At 41.7% G+C, this 14,431-nt stretch overlaps 1 protein-coding gene across 6 annotated transcripts in view; it reads right to left on the reverse strand.

Annotated features, from left to right (window-relative positions):
* The window catches only part of CMKLR2 (chemerin chemokine-like receptor 2), an 84,244-nt gene that overhangs the window by 45,424 nt on the left and 24,389 nt on the right, over positions 1–14,431 (reverse strand). For 2 of the 6 annotated variants that reach the window (XM_082467268.1, XM_082467266.1), the window contains 2 exons: positions 9,339–9,527; positions 4,384–4,535 (listed from right to left, as the gene is read on the reverse strand). The gene's annotated coding sequence lies outside the window, so the exon portion shown is untranslated. Of the gene's footprint in view, positions 1–4,383; positions 4,536–9,338; positions 12,903–14,431 lie in introns of those variants that run through there. The other 4 variants (XM_082467262.1, XM_082467265.1, XM_082467269.1 and 1 more) reach the window with 3 other exon arrangements.

The following is a 14,431-nucleotide window of genomic DNA, read 5'->3' on the forward strand; positions in this document are numbered from 1 at the left end:
AAGCCTCCTCAGGCCAAGAAGGACTTCTGGTGGGTACACCCATCAGTTGCTCAGTCAAGTCCAAATCTTGTCATCTCACTTTGACTCATGATGGGACACCAGTACCCACCTCTCTCTCTGTGTCACCTCTTCCATAAACTGTTAACTTGCATACTCGCATCCACCTCCATCCCTCCCTTTTCTAAACTCCATATCCTGTAAGTATTACATAGTTTTAAAACTTTTTAGTTTAATAACGTAATTATGTCTCCCAGGCAGCACAACTCTAAGCTTACTGAGGGCAAGAACTTTCCATTAAAATCCTTGTGTCCTCTCCTAGCAAATCAGCTGATGGTTCAATGTTCGCTTGACTGAATGTGATATGTAAGATGGCTTCTCTTAGTTAATGATAAACAAACAACCTCCTTCACCACCCCCAAAATGGAAAATAGCAAACTTCCAAATAAGGAACCAAACTTTCCAACTCCCATCTTCCTTTGCTTGAAACTGAGAGTAAAACAAAACAAAACAAAATTTAAATCATTCAGAAAGCCCTAACATACCTTCTTTATTTGATGTGATAAATTCCTTTATCACAAGCCAAGTCTTTATTTGCACTCATCCTGCAAAAACTTGCTGTATGCAGTGTTTCACACACTTGAGTTCACATGGGCTGGTTGATTGTGTTTGCTGAACAAGGGGCCAATGAGACTAAGGTTGGATGGTTGGCTCTTGCCTGAGTCAGTATGCTTCACACAGAGAGAAACTCTTCCACAGGCAAAGCCAGGGTCTATTTAACCCCTGCCCTTCTACCTTCTAATTAATCATCTTGCCAATTATATTCATTAGGCTGAAGGAAGGACTTGCAAATAATTTCTAGCAAAAAGTTTGTGCCTGACTCATATTTACTTTGTTCCTACTGACATCCAGTTTCTTTAACAATGAAGAGCATTTTTCATCTTATTTGAGTATCATGGAATAATCAGAACATACTATGATAACTGAAGAATATGAAAACATAAAATCTGAATAAAAGATTTGTCTCACCAAATATTTATTAGCTACCCACTGTATGTGCTAGGAACCCATTACATATATCACATTGAGCAATGACTTAGTAAGCAGAGGTTGAAAAAAGGGGAAGGGGTGAGATTGGAATACTGGAAGGAACCTCGCCTGTCAGGTTTATTTAAGAGGAAAGGAAACTGAGGCCCATGAAGTTTGCTCTGCCTCAAGCCATGAAACAAGTTAGAGGCATAGTTGGGATTAAACTCTGGGGTGACAGACAAAAGCAAAATAGCAAATATAAAGATATTGTGGAACCACAGATTTGGGGCATGTTTGGAAATTGTCCAATTTAAGATAATGCTGCGTTAACCTTCATTTAGCTAGTTATGTTTTTTCTATCTTTAAAATTTTTATACTATCAGTTTTTATTGTGGTCTTGGCTTTTACTACTTGCATTAGAAGTTTAATGAGGCAGGGGGTGGGGGAGGGAAGGATTGGGAGTTTGGGATGAGTAGATGCAAACTATTACATGTAGGATGGATAAACAACAAGGTGCTACTGTAGAGCACAGGGAACTATATTCAATAGCTTGTGATAAACCGTAATGGAAAAGAATATATACATGTATAACTGAGTCACTTTGCTGTACAGTAGAAATTAAACACAAGGGGACTTCCCTAGTGGTGCAGTGGTTGAGAATCCGCCTGCCAATGCAGGGGACATGGGTTCGATCCCTGGTCTGGGAAGATCCCACATGCCGCGGAGCAGCTAAGCCTGTGAGCCACCGACTACTGAGCCTGCGCTCTAGAGCCCGTGAGCCACAACTGCTGAGCCCGCATGCCGCAACTACTGAAGCCTGCGCACCTAGAGCACGTGCTCCGCAACAAGAGAAGCCACTGCAATAAGAAGCCCACGCACCACAACAAAGAGTAGCCCCTGCTCGCCACAACTAGAGAAAGCCCGCGTGCAACAATGCAGCCAAAAATAAATAAATAAATGAACTTAAAAAAAAATTAAAAAAAAAAGAAATTAAACACAACATTGTAAGACAGCTATACTTCAATAATTTTTCTTTTTTAAAAGGAAGTTCTATGAGGCAGGAACCTTTACTAAAGTTAATGCCACCAAAGAAACCAGGTGAATTAGAACTGAAGACCCCCCCACCAGATTGAGGGTTTAACTTTTTGTGGTTTATATGAAAATTGAGACCTGAAGAAAAAAGTAGATGGGACTTTTCAAAATTATAAAGTTTTAAAATTATACAAGTAATGGACTACTAGAGAAAATCTGGGAAAAAAGAAGAGCTATATGATCTGAAGGGGTCCAGCATATGCTACTGTGGCATAAAAATTATTCTGAGCAGAAGGCATTTGAGGTCCCAAAAGAACTTAGTTGTCATAAATCCCCTCCCAGGAGCAACAAGGTAAGGTTGACTCATCGCCATAGATGAGAAGTCTCCACATCAAATCTAAACAGACAATGTCACAAAAACTATCGCATCGCCTATCTATTCTCCTAAAGCCCATTTATATTTCTAAAAAGTCATTTGTTTTCCCATAAGTCCCCTTTCTCCCCTTCCCCTTCCCTTATTAATAAGTCACTTGTTTTCCTGTAAGTATCCTTCTCTCTCTTCCCTTCCCCTTAAGATGGTATATAAGCTCCAAATTCTAGCCTTCCCTTTGAGTCACATTTTTCTGTGAACTCCCCTATGTATGCTAATAAAAATACATGATTAAATTTTGTGTTATCTCTTGCTAATCTGTCATTCGTTAGTTTAATTCACAGGCCTTCAGAAACAGAACTTAAGAGAGCGGAGGAAAAGTTTTTCCTCCCTGATATACCATCAGTTCACTATCAGCTTAACACAACCATTTTCAATTTTGCATGTTTTTCTTCAATTTTTTCAACTCCATTTACTTTTTTATATAATTATAATTATTGTTAGTATCATAATGAGTACTCATCCATGATGCTACATATCCCTCCAAATTATGATAACTTAATGACGACTAAATATTTCCATTGAGATAATATACAAGATGTTTCTTAACTAGATTTCTAGTGCAACCACAGATTTGGGTTGCACTAGAAAGCTATTTGTTGCATATTTGTTGGATATTTAGATTGCTTCTGACTTTTTAAAATTATAAGCAATTCGGAAAAAAAGTCTTTTAGCATAAAACTTTGTCTTCTTTTAAAATTACTTCCATGAGTTAGCTTCAACTGCTGTAGCCTTTGAAAGGGGAATGTTGGGTTAAATAGCTATCTCTCGGGGAGATGACAGGGGTAAAGTAACACAGAAAATGTATGACATTCTTTTATAAACTAAATGACTTAAGTCTTGGGTAAAATCATAAATAAAGGCCGTGAAAAAACTTAAAAATCATTTAGTGTTTGGAATAAGTGCAAACATGATGAGAATTATTTAGAAAGAGGAATTACTTGAACTAGGTAATCTGAGATTCAAGAGCAGCCCCTTGACTTTTTCATGAAACAAAACAAAACATACTAGTGGATTAATTTAGCAACAAGTTTGCGGAAGCTTGGGCGAACGAGTTTTTTTTTAAGTGAGAAAGGCCAATTTAAGAGAATAATTGCTGGTGAAAGTTCCGTTATCAAATTTTCATTTGGTTTTCACTAGCTTTCATTTGGAGGGAAGGATAAACTATCAGACAAAAAACAATTGGCGCTCCCAGTTATCTGACTACCAAAAGAACAGTCAAGGTAGCTGAACCTTTTCTTCCAAGTACTCGCCTTCAATTAGCCATTTGTCCTTCATTAGATGAGCCCAGATACCAATTATTCTAACAGGCAATTGATTACGAGATTTCAAAAACGCAGCAACAAAGAAATGTTTGTTTTGAAGAGCCACAAGCTATTCATTTTAAAAAGAGAGGAGAAAACCAAGCCACATTACAACTCAATTTGGAACTTTTTTCCTGCCTTGTAATTGAAGGAGGGCAAAATCAATTTTCATCTTGAGTACCATTTCCTCCTACTCGATTTCACTACAGTGGGCTTTCCACTAATGATGTTTGACATTTCTGAGTCACCACTACACTTATGAGCTGTAATTTGCTAGGTAAAAGCTGAGGAAATGACTGAAAGTTCACTGTGCCCTACCAACCCCTACCCTAGCAACCTCCTCCTGTCCTCTCAGTGTTTTAGGTTTAATCACAGCTGTTGTAAACCCTGTTACACTCTTCCTAAACACTTTTGACAGGACCAAAAATATGAATCTGCACAGAGAGCTTTTCATAAACTATCAGGAGTCCTTTTCCTTTTTTGCCAGCTGGTAGTTAGTCCAATTACTGCTTTATAAATAAATCATCTGCAGGCATCCTCATCAGGTCAGTTCCAAACACGGCAGTTCAAGGAAAACAAGAAAGCACTTACCAGTTAATTTTCTGCGAGGAGAGAAGCTTTTGTGATGTGTGGTGAAACCTCCCTGCTCCAGAATGAAATGGAGGGTGGTTTTCAGAACAGCTACGTTGGACACTCTTCTCCCAGGCTCCTCATTTGGCTTTTATCTGGCTTTTGAAATGACACTGTAGAGGAGAAGGATGTTGGGTTTCACTTGAATGTGGTTCTTCCCTTCCTCTCCTACCCTCCATAAAAATTCATCATGTATTCCAGGAGAAAAGTAAGCAATGAACACACGGCACAAATTCTTTTGCTCAGTGTGTACACGTGTGTAACTGAGGTTTGTTTTTTGAATGGAAATCATTACTGTTGGCTGCAGTGCCGCAGGCTGAAAACCAGTGATGGGGGAGGAACCAATCCCTCCTTTGTTTGGGTGGGCTTTTGCTTATGAAAAGTCAATTTAAATTTCAGTCCAGACTTCCCTGGTGGCAGAGTGGTTAAGAATCCGCCTGCCAATGCAGAGAACACAGGTTCGAGCCCTGGTCTGGGAAGATCCCACATGCCGCGGAGCAACTAAGCCCGTGCACCACAACTACTGAGCCTGTGCTCTAGAGCCCACGAGCCACAACTACTGAGCCCACGTGCCACAACTACTGAAGCCCGTGTGCCTAGAGCCCGTGCTCCGCAACAAAAGAAACCACTGCAATGAGAAGCCCGCGCACCGCAAAGAAGGGTAGCCCTTGCTCGCCGCAACTAGAGAAAGCCCGTGCGCAGCAAAGAAGACCCAATGCAGCCAAAAATAAATAAATAAAATAAATTCATAAAAAAAAATTTCATTCCAACGATGGGATGAAAAGAACCCTAGAATGTCAAAGTCCGAGAGCTCTTCAAATGCGCCCGGGCTCATTAGGAGAGAGATTTTATTTCCTGGGTTTCAGTATATTTCTGATAGGGAAGAATCAGAATCACACCTTAGTTAGGTATGTATTTTTTTTTTTGAATTTTATTTTATTTTATTTTTTTATACAGCAGGTTCTTATTAGTTATCTATTTTATATATATTAGTGTATATATGTTAATCCCAATCACCCAATTCATCCCAGTTAAATATGTACTTTAATTTTTATTTCTTTACTTAGGTGGGTTGAGAATTTTCTAGGCTTTGAGGAAATTAAAGGTCTGATTCTTAGCTCTCATCTTATCTGTGGCCCTGGCACGCCTGTGTACCTGAAGCAGGGCTCAAAATTCAGAAACTCACGGGCTGAGATGTGTGGAGGTTGACAGGAGCCAGCCTCGATGTGGCTGGCTTGTCTGTCTGCAGAGCTAATGTGATTTTCATAACGTCTAACATCAGCTTGAGAAACTGAACATTATTAGGTCATAAAACGTTGTTAGGCAAGCTAATTGAACACTGTTAGCTGAGCAGCCAGAAGAACACACAATTTGTATTTGACTGCTGTGAATGCTGAGGGCTTAGCAGAATGTGCCACTGCAAAACATGCCTCTTTGGAGAGTAAGAATTATTTTGAGCTGTTTATTTTAAAGAACTGCAGGCATAGAAGAAGCTCTGAAAACACAGTAGAAGTTACCCATTTTAAGGGAAATCTTACATTTGTAACGAAAATTTACATGAGAAAAGGGGTCTGTATCCGGAAGACAGCTATTACACTTCTTCATCTGAGAGACTTACCTCCTTGACCCAGCCGCCTGTGTTTACCAAACATTTCCACTTTTCACCTTCCGGTGAATTGCCTTCCCTGACCTTTAAGCCCCAGACCCCATCCCTTTCCTTAGCTCAGGATGGAAAATAATCCTCAATCTTCTGGCCACCTTTTAAGTGGGGCTCCTGTACGTACATAATTAAAAAAATTTTTCCTTTAGGGCTTCCCTGGTGGTGCAGTGGTTAAGAATCCGCCTGCCAATGCAGGGGACACGGGTTCGAGCCCTGGTCCGGGAAGATCCCACATGCTGCGGAGCAACTAAGCCCCTGTGCCACAACTACTGAGCCTGCGCTCTAGAGCCCACGAGCCACAACTACTGAAGCCCGCATGCCACAGCTACTAAAGCCCGCGTGCCTAGAGCCCATGCTCCGCAACAAGAGAAGCCACTGCAATGAGAAGCCCGTGCAACAAAACGAAGAGTAGCCCCGGCTCGCCACAACTAGAGAAAGCCCCCGCACAGCAACGAAGACCCGACACAGCCAAAAATAAATAAATTTAAAAAAAAATTTTTTTTTTCCTCTATTAATCTGTCTTTTTTACGGGGTGGTGGTGGTGGGGTACTTAGCCAGGAACAATGAAAGGTAGAAGGAAAATTATTTTTCCTCCTCTAAAAGACAAAGTCTAGAAAAATCAAAAGCAGTAATCCCCACTGAGGGTGGGGTGGGAGCAGACCAGACTAACCCTGGGGGAGGGAGTGGGTACGCTTTTTCAAACTACAAATATCCCTCGGCACCATAAGGATGAACACTCTCCCACGTTTGCCCCTAGTCCCTTGATTCCACAGAAATAATCACTATTAATAAACAGGGCATATTTCTTGTCAGTGTTATCTGAGTTGGTGAAGGAGGTCACAGTAAACCATCTGCTGGAAGTGATATCCAGTCACCAGTTCCCACCCCTTGGCATCAGCTATGTTAGTATTTACTAAGAGTTATATGCTGTCTTCTGTAATCACACAAAAGCACAATTTCATCCATAAAAGACATTTTTGAGGAGAATTGCAGGAAGTTTTGGCTTTGGGTTTATTTTCTGGTAGTGGAGTGCGAAGCATTGAGTAGCAAAGGACAGAGAAAGAAGACAAAAGAAATGACATTTCACAAGCATTTACTGTGTGCCAAGCATAGTTTAAGCACAGCCCACACTGAAACCCAGGAAAATACGTCAGCCTTTTTATTTTTACGTTTTAGCTACCACCTAAAACAACCGAGTTGTAACAGAAGTTTACTTAGCTTTGAAATTGGTCCCCCCAAATCAAGGGCATTAAATCTCTCTCCTAATCAGCCCTATAGTCGATAGTCTGCTATGTGTCTAAGGAGCTCCCTCTGACATCCTAAGGCTTGCCTTATAGTTGATCCTTTATTCAAAAGTAGTTAAAGCTGAAGTGCTCAGGTGTGCTAGACATAACTTACCTGCATTGGTTAAGCTGGTGAGTCCGTTCATTGGAGGTCTGTTAAGAGAACCTCTCCTGCAAATTGCAGAGTTGGAGTTCAGTCCTAAGCATTCTGACTCCAAACACCATGCTCTTAAGACACTTAACTATTAGACTATCCAGCTCTCTATGAGAGAGGTTTCCAGAATTGAGCAACTAGGAGGAAGGGGCAGGAATGACTTCTGCCAAATGTAAGGCTTTCAGGACGGTTCCAGCACATTCTAAATCACTGCAAGTTCTCCGAAGCCTCATGTGGTCAGGGTTTCAAGGGGTCTTTCCAGAGGGGCACATGTGTATAAGCAGGTCTATAGGGCCAGCTGGGCTCAGAGGGGAAGATACACAGTGCCTCTATCATATTGTTTTGGGGAATGGGATCTTTCTCTAAAAATAGCTTTTCTCCACTGATGCTAGAAATTTCACTGTTAGAAAATTGTTCTTTTGAAGAAATTCCATTTTATTTTATTTTATTTTATTATTTATTTAATTTTGGGCTGCGTTGGGTCTTTGTTGCTGCATGCAGGCTTTCTCTAGTTGTGGCGAGCGGGGGCTACTCTTTGCTGCGGTGCGTGGGATTCTCATGGCGGTGGTTTCTCTTGTTGCAGAGCACGGGCTCCGGGTGCGCACGCTTCAGTAGTTGTGGCTCGCGGGCTCTAGAGCGCAGACTCAGTAGTTGTGGCACACAGGCTTAGTTGCTCCGCAGCATGTGGGATCTTCCCGGACCAGGGATCAAACCCATGTCCCCTGCATTGGCAGGCGGATTCTTAACCACTGCACCACCAGGGAAGTCCCGAGAATCCATTTTAAAAGACAAGCTTTCTATTAATCAAGTGAAGCTCTAGTAATTAGAATGGATTGGGTAATTTTAAGATGATCATCCCCTCTCCCTACCCCAACCCCTCCAGAAAAAATTGGGGTCAGCAACTTGGCCTCCCATCTTTTGATATGATCAAGAATATATCTTTATTCTTTTCTTTTCTTGTTTGATGTTAAAATAGCACACTTGCCCCAGACACCTGAATACTCTGATGATAGAAATTTCAGAAATAGACATTTGGGAGAATATAATCAGGTCATATTGGTTTTTGTTAATGGTCATTTCTAATCTTTTTGTTGTTGTTTGCAAAAAAAGAAAAAAAAATTTGACCCAGAACATAACCACTAGAAAAGAGATAATATGATACAGATGGACATTTTCTTTTAAAAGAAACTAATTTGTGAAAAAGGGAAAGACTTCACTTCTTTTGAGTGTTTTTTCCTCTTATACAGGGAGATGACTGTCTTCATGTGTAAATGCCCTTCTTAGGCCTGTTTCTTTGTGGTAGACAGAGTCAGAGATTAGACTTTGGGGTCTTTACTGGGTTAACAGTAAGGCTTGGGACCATGCAAAGCTTTTCCTCGGGGCTCACGGTTGCAGACTCCGTGTCTCTGGGAGGTCACATAGAGGAGCCATGCCCACCTGGCCATACAGGGCAGCTTCCATGCAACTTAAACCAGAGAATTCTTAATGGGCACAGAGGACAAAGCCTTCTTCAAATTCTTGCTTTAAATTCTGTTTGGCCCCTGCAGGAACCCAACCTTGAGGATACTTAGAAATTCTGTTAAAGGATTTAGCAAATAGCTTTTTAATTAAGATACACAAAGCTTTAATTCTCTGTGGAAATGGAGGGGGGGTGGGAACAGCTTCTATTGTTGTCTTTTTTTTGAAAAACACCTTCTCTTTTAATATACCAAATGCCAAATCAAATGAAATCTACATACAGGGATTTAGAATGATGTTCTTAACTATCAGTCTCAGATGCTCAGTGCCTGAAACTTTTGGAGGCTAATAAAACACTCACCTCTCAGAAGGTGCCCATGCAGTGCAGCGGCAGGGAGGCTGGTGGGCAAAGGCTTCCGGGCTCTGCGCTCTGAACCGTTGTGGTAAAATAATTTCTCCGGGAGAACTGGCCGCAGCTACCCTGAGTCTTGGAAGAAGTATTTCCTCTTTTTGTAACCAGGGGAGGTAAATAATCTTTTAACTTATTGCCCTAGGGGAAAAAAAAATGCGGTTTGACAGTGGTTAAATAAATCTGGTGTATGTCACTTAGTTAACAGGCATCTGGGTGACACCATCCTTGGCTCTGACTCAAGAGAAAGGAGGGCTCTGGGCGTTCAGGCCACTCCCAACTATTTACTCTAATTATGCTGCTTTTCTTGTTAAACTGCAGATTATGGATACGATATAAGTGTATCCGGATTTTTCTAAAATGTCACATTTGGGGAAAGGAAAAGGATCGAAGAATAAAGCATATTTTCTTGGCTTCCGTAACTGGTTCAGTCACTGCTTGCATTTTTCATTAGGAAATTGGTAGCCTGCGGGCGTACTGCAGCTGCAGATGTGTTTTGTTTGCAGTGCACAGTGTTTTCTAGAGTTTGAATTAATTTCCATCATTTAAAAATCAAGGGATCTTACATAGACATCGGATTGTTGGCTCCTCATGAAAAAATTGCCAGATCAGGGTAACCATGGGCCTGCATCCCACAAGGATACATTTGGATGAGGCTGAGTAGGGGCTGTGCCTCATGCCACCTGGCCACTTCCGGCAGGGCATTTCTTTCCATTTCGACACTTTTCTCCCCTGCCTCACTCACTCACTCATGGACCGCATTCATCTGGATCTTCTGGGAGTTCGCACTTGCAACCCTCACGTCCCTTTCCGATTCTTTTCCCCTTGAGTTTCTTCAGTTTAGGACAATTGCATACACAGAAAGGTAAGTCATTGGGCAATCATTTTTATTGCATAAGGAATTTTAGGTTTGGTCATTTAAAAAATATGAATTCCCAGTGCTTCCCTTCTGAAACCTGACTGCATTATAACATATGATTAAATCAACAAAACCGGCTTTAACTAGCTTAACTATGGAACAGTGGTGGGTGAAAAGGAAGAGCAATGGAAGAGATCTGCCCTGTGCAGACAATAATAGAGAGCTCTGTCTTTAGTGAATTTTAAACCAGTAATAAAACCAACTAAAGCCCTTCTGCTTTTTGTGATCACTGTGTGCCAGCAATTCTAAACAAGTGAAAAAAAATCTTTAAGTTCTTTAAAATCTTTAAGTTCTAAAAAATATTGCTGTGATTACGTTAGGGGAACCACTGACTGAAACTGCCTGCCATTGCCAGGCACGATAGTAACCACTTGAATGAGTTATCTTACAACAGGAGGTCCTGGTAAGGAACGAGGAACTAACAAGCTACCACCCACCAGAAGAATTCGGGAAAGGTCAAAAGGACAGAGGAGATGCCAGTCCATATGTCCTACCAACCTCCTAGACTCCTTCTCGCTGGAATCCATCATGGCTGAGCAATGCATGTGCCATCAGGATGGACCCTGAGTCAGAATGACTGGCCAGAGACAACCTGGAAACTAACCCCATTACCATACAACTCGAGACTGCAGGCCACGTGGCACAGCAGTTCTCCTGGGTTCCCTTACCCTCCTGCTCTCCGCCCGGGTGCCCCTTCCCAATAAAGTCTCTTGCTTTGTCACCAAGTGTGTCTCCTTGGACAATTTATTTCCAAGTGTTAGACAAGAGCCCAATCTCAGGCCCTGGAATTGGTCCCCCTTCCTGCAACGATTATTCTGACTTTTAATTACATATACATAATTCAGTAAATTTTATTTTGGGGGACTTCCCTGGTGGCACAGTGGTTAAGAATCCACCTGCCAGTGCAGGGGACACAGGTTCAAGCTCTGGTCCAGGAGGATCCCACATGCTGTGGAAGCAACTAAGCCCGTGTGCCACGGGCTTATCTGGAGAACGGGGATCATGATATTATCTACATCAGAGTGTTGTGAGATTTCTATAAGACAGTATAGTAAAGCACATAAAGAGTAAGCTCTCAATAAACGTTTATATTATTATTATTATTACTTGCTATGAATTGCCCAAAGTGCTTTTCACTTATACACTCTGTTGATGAAGTGCTATTATTACCTACCCACTTTGTGGCAGGGACCACAACTGCCTCCTCAAAATCCATTCCTTTCTTCTTTCTTACCTTCAGAACCACAATTTTATTTAGGAAATAAATATTGTTGCTGTATCCAGATAAAACGCTACATTTCCCAGCTTCCATGGATACTGAGAATGACCACTATGATTTATGTAGAAAACATGGGCTGGGGCTTCAAGGGAAGTTGGCTCTGCTTTGGAGGTATGCTTTGGAAGATAGACCAGATGACTGAAGATTCAGCAGCTCTTTAGGAACTATAAGGGAAGGAAAAGTGCAGGAGAGATGTTACAAAAAGCCTAGACTCCTCGAGACCTCAGCCTGGAAATTCTTGAGGCTGTATTACAATCTCCCTCCTCCAAACTTATTGTTCATTAGAAATATAAGTCTTTATGTGTTTGGGTCACTACTACTTTGAGTTTGTTGTTATTATATTTTATTATATTTTGCCAAACCAAATTGTAACTCACATACACAACACCATGCTAAAATCCTTAAAAAATAATGCTAACTTCATCATTCGAGGTATCATTATAGGGAATTCCCTGGCGGTCCGGTGGTTAGAACTCCACGCTCTCACTGCCGAGGGCCTGGGTTCGATCTCTGGTGGGGGAACTAAAATCCCACAAGCCATGTGGTGCAGCCAAAAAAAAAAAAAAAAAGGAATCATTATAATTACATTAGAGTCTCATCGTGTGAGGTAACCTGGGTAAGTCTGTCTTGAAACAAACAAAAAACTTTGGGAATACACCTCACAGTGTTGTTGTAAAGATGGAATAAAAAGAAAGAAAGCACAGGGCTTCCCTGGTGGCGCAGTGCTTGAGAGTCTGCCTGCCAATGCAGGGGACACGGGTTTGAGCCCTGATCTGGGAGGATCCCACATGCCGCGGGGGAGCTGGGCCCATGTGCCACAACTGCTGAGCCTGCGCGTCTGGAGCCTGTGCTCCGCACCGGGAGAGGCCGCGACGGTGAGCGGCCTGCGCACCACGATGAAGAGTGGCCCCTGCTCACCACAGCTGGAGAGAGCCCTCGCACAGAAACGAAGACCCAACACAGCCAAAATTAAATAAATAAAAAATGATAAGTCAGATACAAGTTGGTAACCCTTGGATGGCTGCTTCATATTAAAAAGAAAAAAAAAAGAAAGAAAGAAAGCACATAAATTGACTTGCCTAATAACAGTCCCTGGCATGTAGTGATTATTCGGTTTGTAGTGGCTAACATTATAGGGCTGTCCCAAAGGGAATCAAGCTCGAGAAAACTTTGCCTCGTCCTTGGAGTAGAAAGCAGGGACAATCATTTTTATAGCTTATCAGTTGACAGTATGTATCATTATTTTTTTTGTCTGATAAATTCATTATTCAAGAGGATTTCAGCTCAAGAGTGATTGAGAAGATAAGTCATAAAGGAGGGTCAATACGTTTCCTGAGTCTGGAAGCACAAAAGGAGTGACTTTCTACTCAAAGATGATGCCAGGCAACAATTTGTAATCTCCTGATGTTGTGTTTCTGGGCTATGAGAGAAAACGTATCATTGTACCCTGTATCTAAGCTCTGAACTGATTATGTCCTAGTTTATGTCTAGGTAGGATGTGTATTCAGAAAAGCACAGCTGTGCCTGGGCCAGAGAGCTTGGCTCATCATTGCCTGATTCTTTACTCCTATTTGCTGGTCATACAACACAGAACAGGAATGAACTCAGTGGCTCTGTGTGTTTTTGAACAGTGGAAACATCTACAGAGATTGTCTCCCTAACCTGTGGTGGTCCATGTGATTAATGGGTGACTTTGAAACTTTCAGACAGACGGTCATTGCCAAAAACCCTCAGTGAAGTCACAATTCACATGCTGAGGAGAATTTTTTTAATTGGCTCAGTCTGTTTTAGCATCATACTCTTTTCAGTTACGCTATAAAAGAGAAATAAAATGTCAGAGACAGCTCCCAGTCAATGTATATTTATCTCATCTTAAGTTTATTCTCACTGGACTTAGGAGACGGGCCTCTCTGAAAATTGTTGGCCATGTCATGAGGCGTCTTTTGTGAAGCCACAGTGTCCAAGATGATGTGCAAAGCACATAAGACTACTGCTTTCCTAGCATTTTGTCCTGCTTATCCAAACAGTGGCCTAATTTAAGTGGAAGGAAACATTTTCTATGGCAGCCATTCATAGATAGTTCATACATAGATAGTGTAGAATTGGTAATCACATTCTAATGTTATAAATTGTTTTATGACGTTAAAAAACAAGCTAACTCAATTCTATGCTATATATAGGAGACACACCTAAATCAAAGAGATTATGGCACCTCCATACAATGGAGTCTTCTGCAGGTGAGAAAGGAATAAAGAATATCTCTAGGGCTTTGCTGGTGGCATAGTGGTTAAGAATCCGCCTGCCAATGCAGGGGACAAAAGTTCGAGCCCTGGCCTGGGAAGATCCCACATGCTGTGGAAGCAACTAAGCCCGTGTGCCACAACTACTGAGCCTGCAGTCTAGAGCCCACAAGCCACAACTACTGAAGTCTGCGTGCCACAACTACTGAAGCCCGCGCACCTAGAGCCCGTGCTCCACAACAAGAGAAGCCACCGCGATGAGAAGCCCGTGCACTGCAACGAAGAGTAGCCCCTGCTTGCTGTAACTAGAGAAAGCCCGCGCACAGCAACGAAGACCCAGTGCAACCAAAAATAAATAAATAAATGTATTAAAAAAAAAAAAGGAATATCTCTACATACTGATGTAGAGTGTTCAGCAAGATAATTTCAGTAAAAAAAAAAAAAGATGGGTCCAGAACTATATTACAGTATGCTACTTTTTGAGTAAGTATTGGGCTATACTCTGCAGGCCTGCAAGGCCTGCACTTGCTCAGCTTCAAGACCAAAGAAAGAGCCTGGAGTCAGCAACAGAGACATCAACGGTTTAATGGATGGGGGATCTTACACG

This window comes from Balaenoptera physalus (genome assembly GCF_965194825.1).
Source record: "Balaenoptera physalus genome assembly, chromosome: 6".
Taxonomy (NCBI): Eukaryota; Metazoa; Chordata; class Mammalia; order Artiodactyla; family Balaenopteridae; genus Balaenoptera; species Balaenoptera physalus.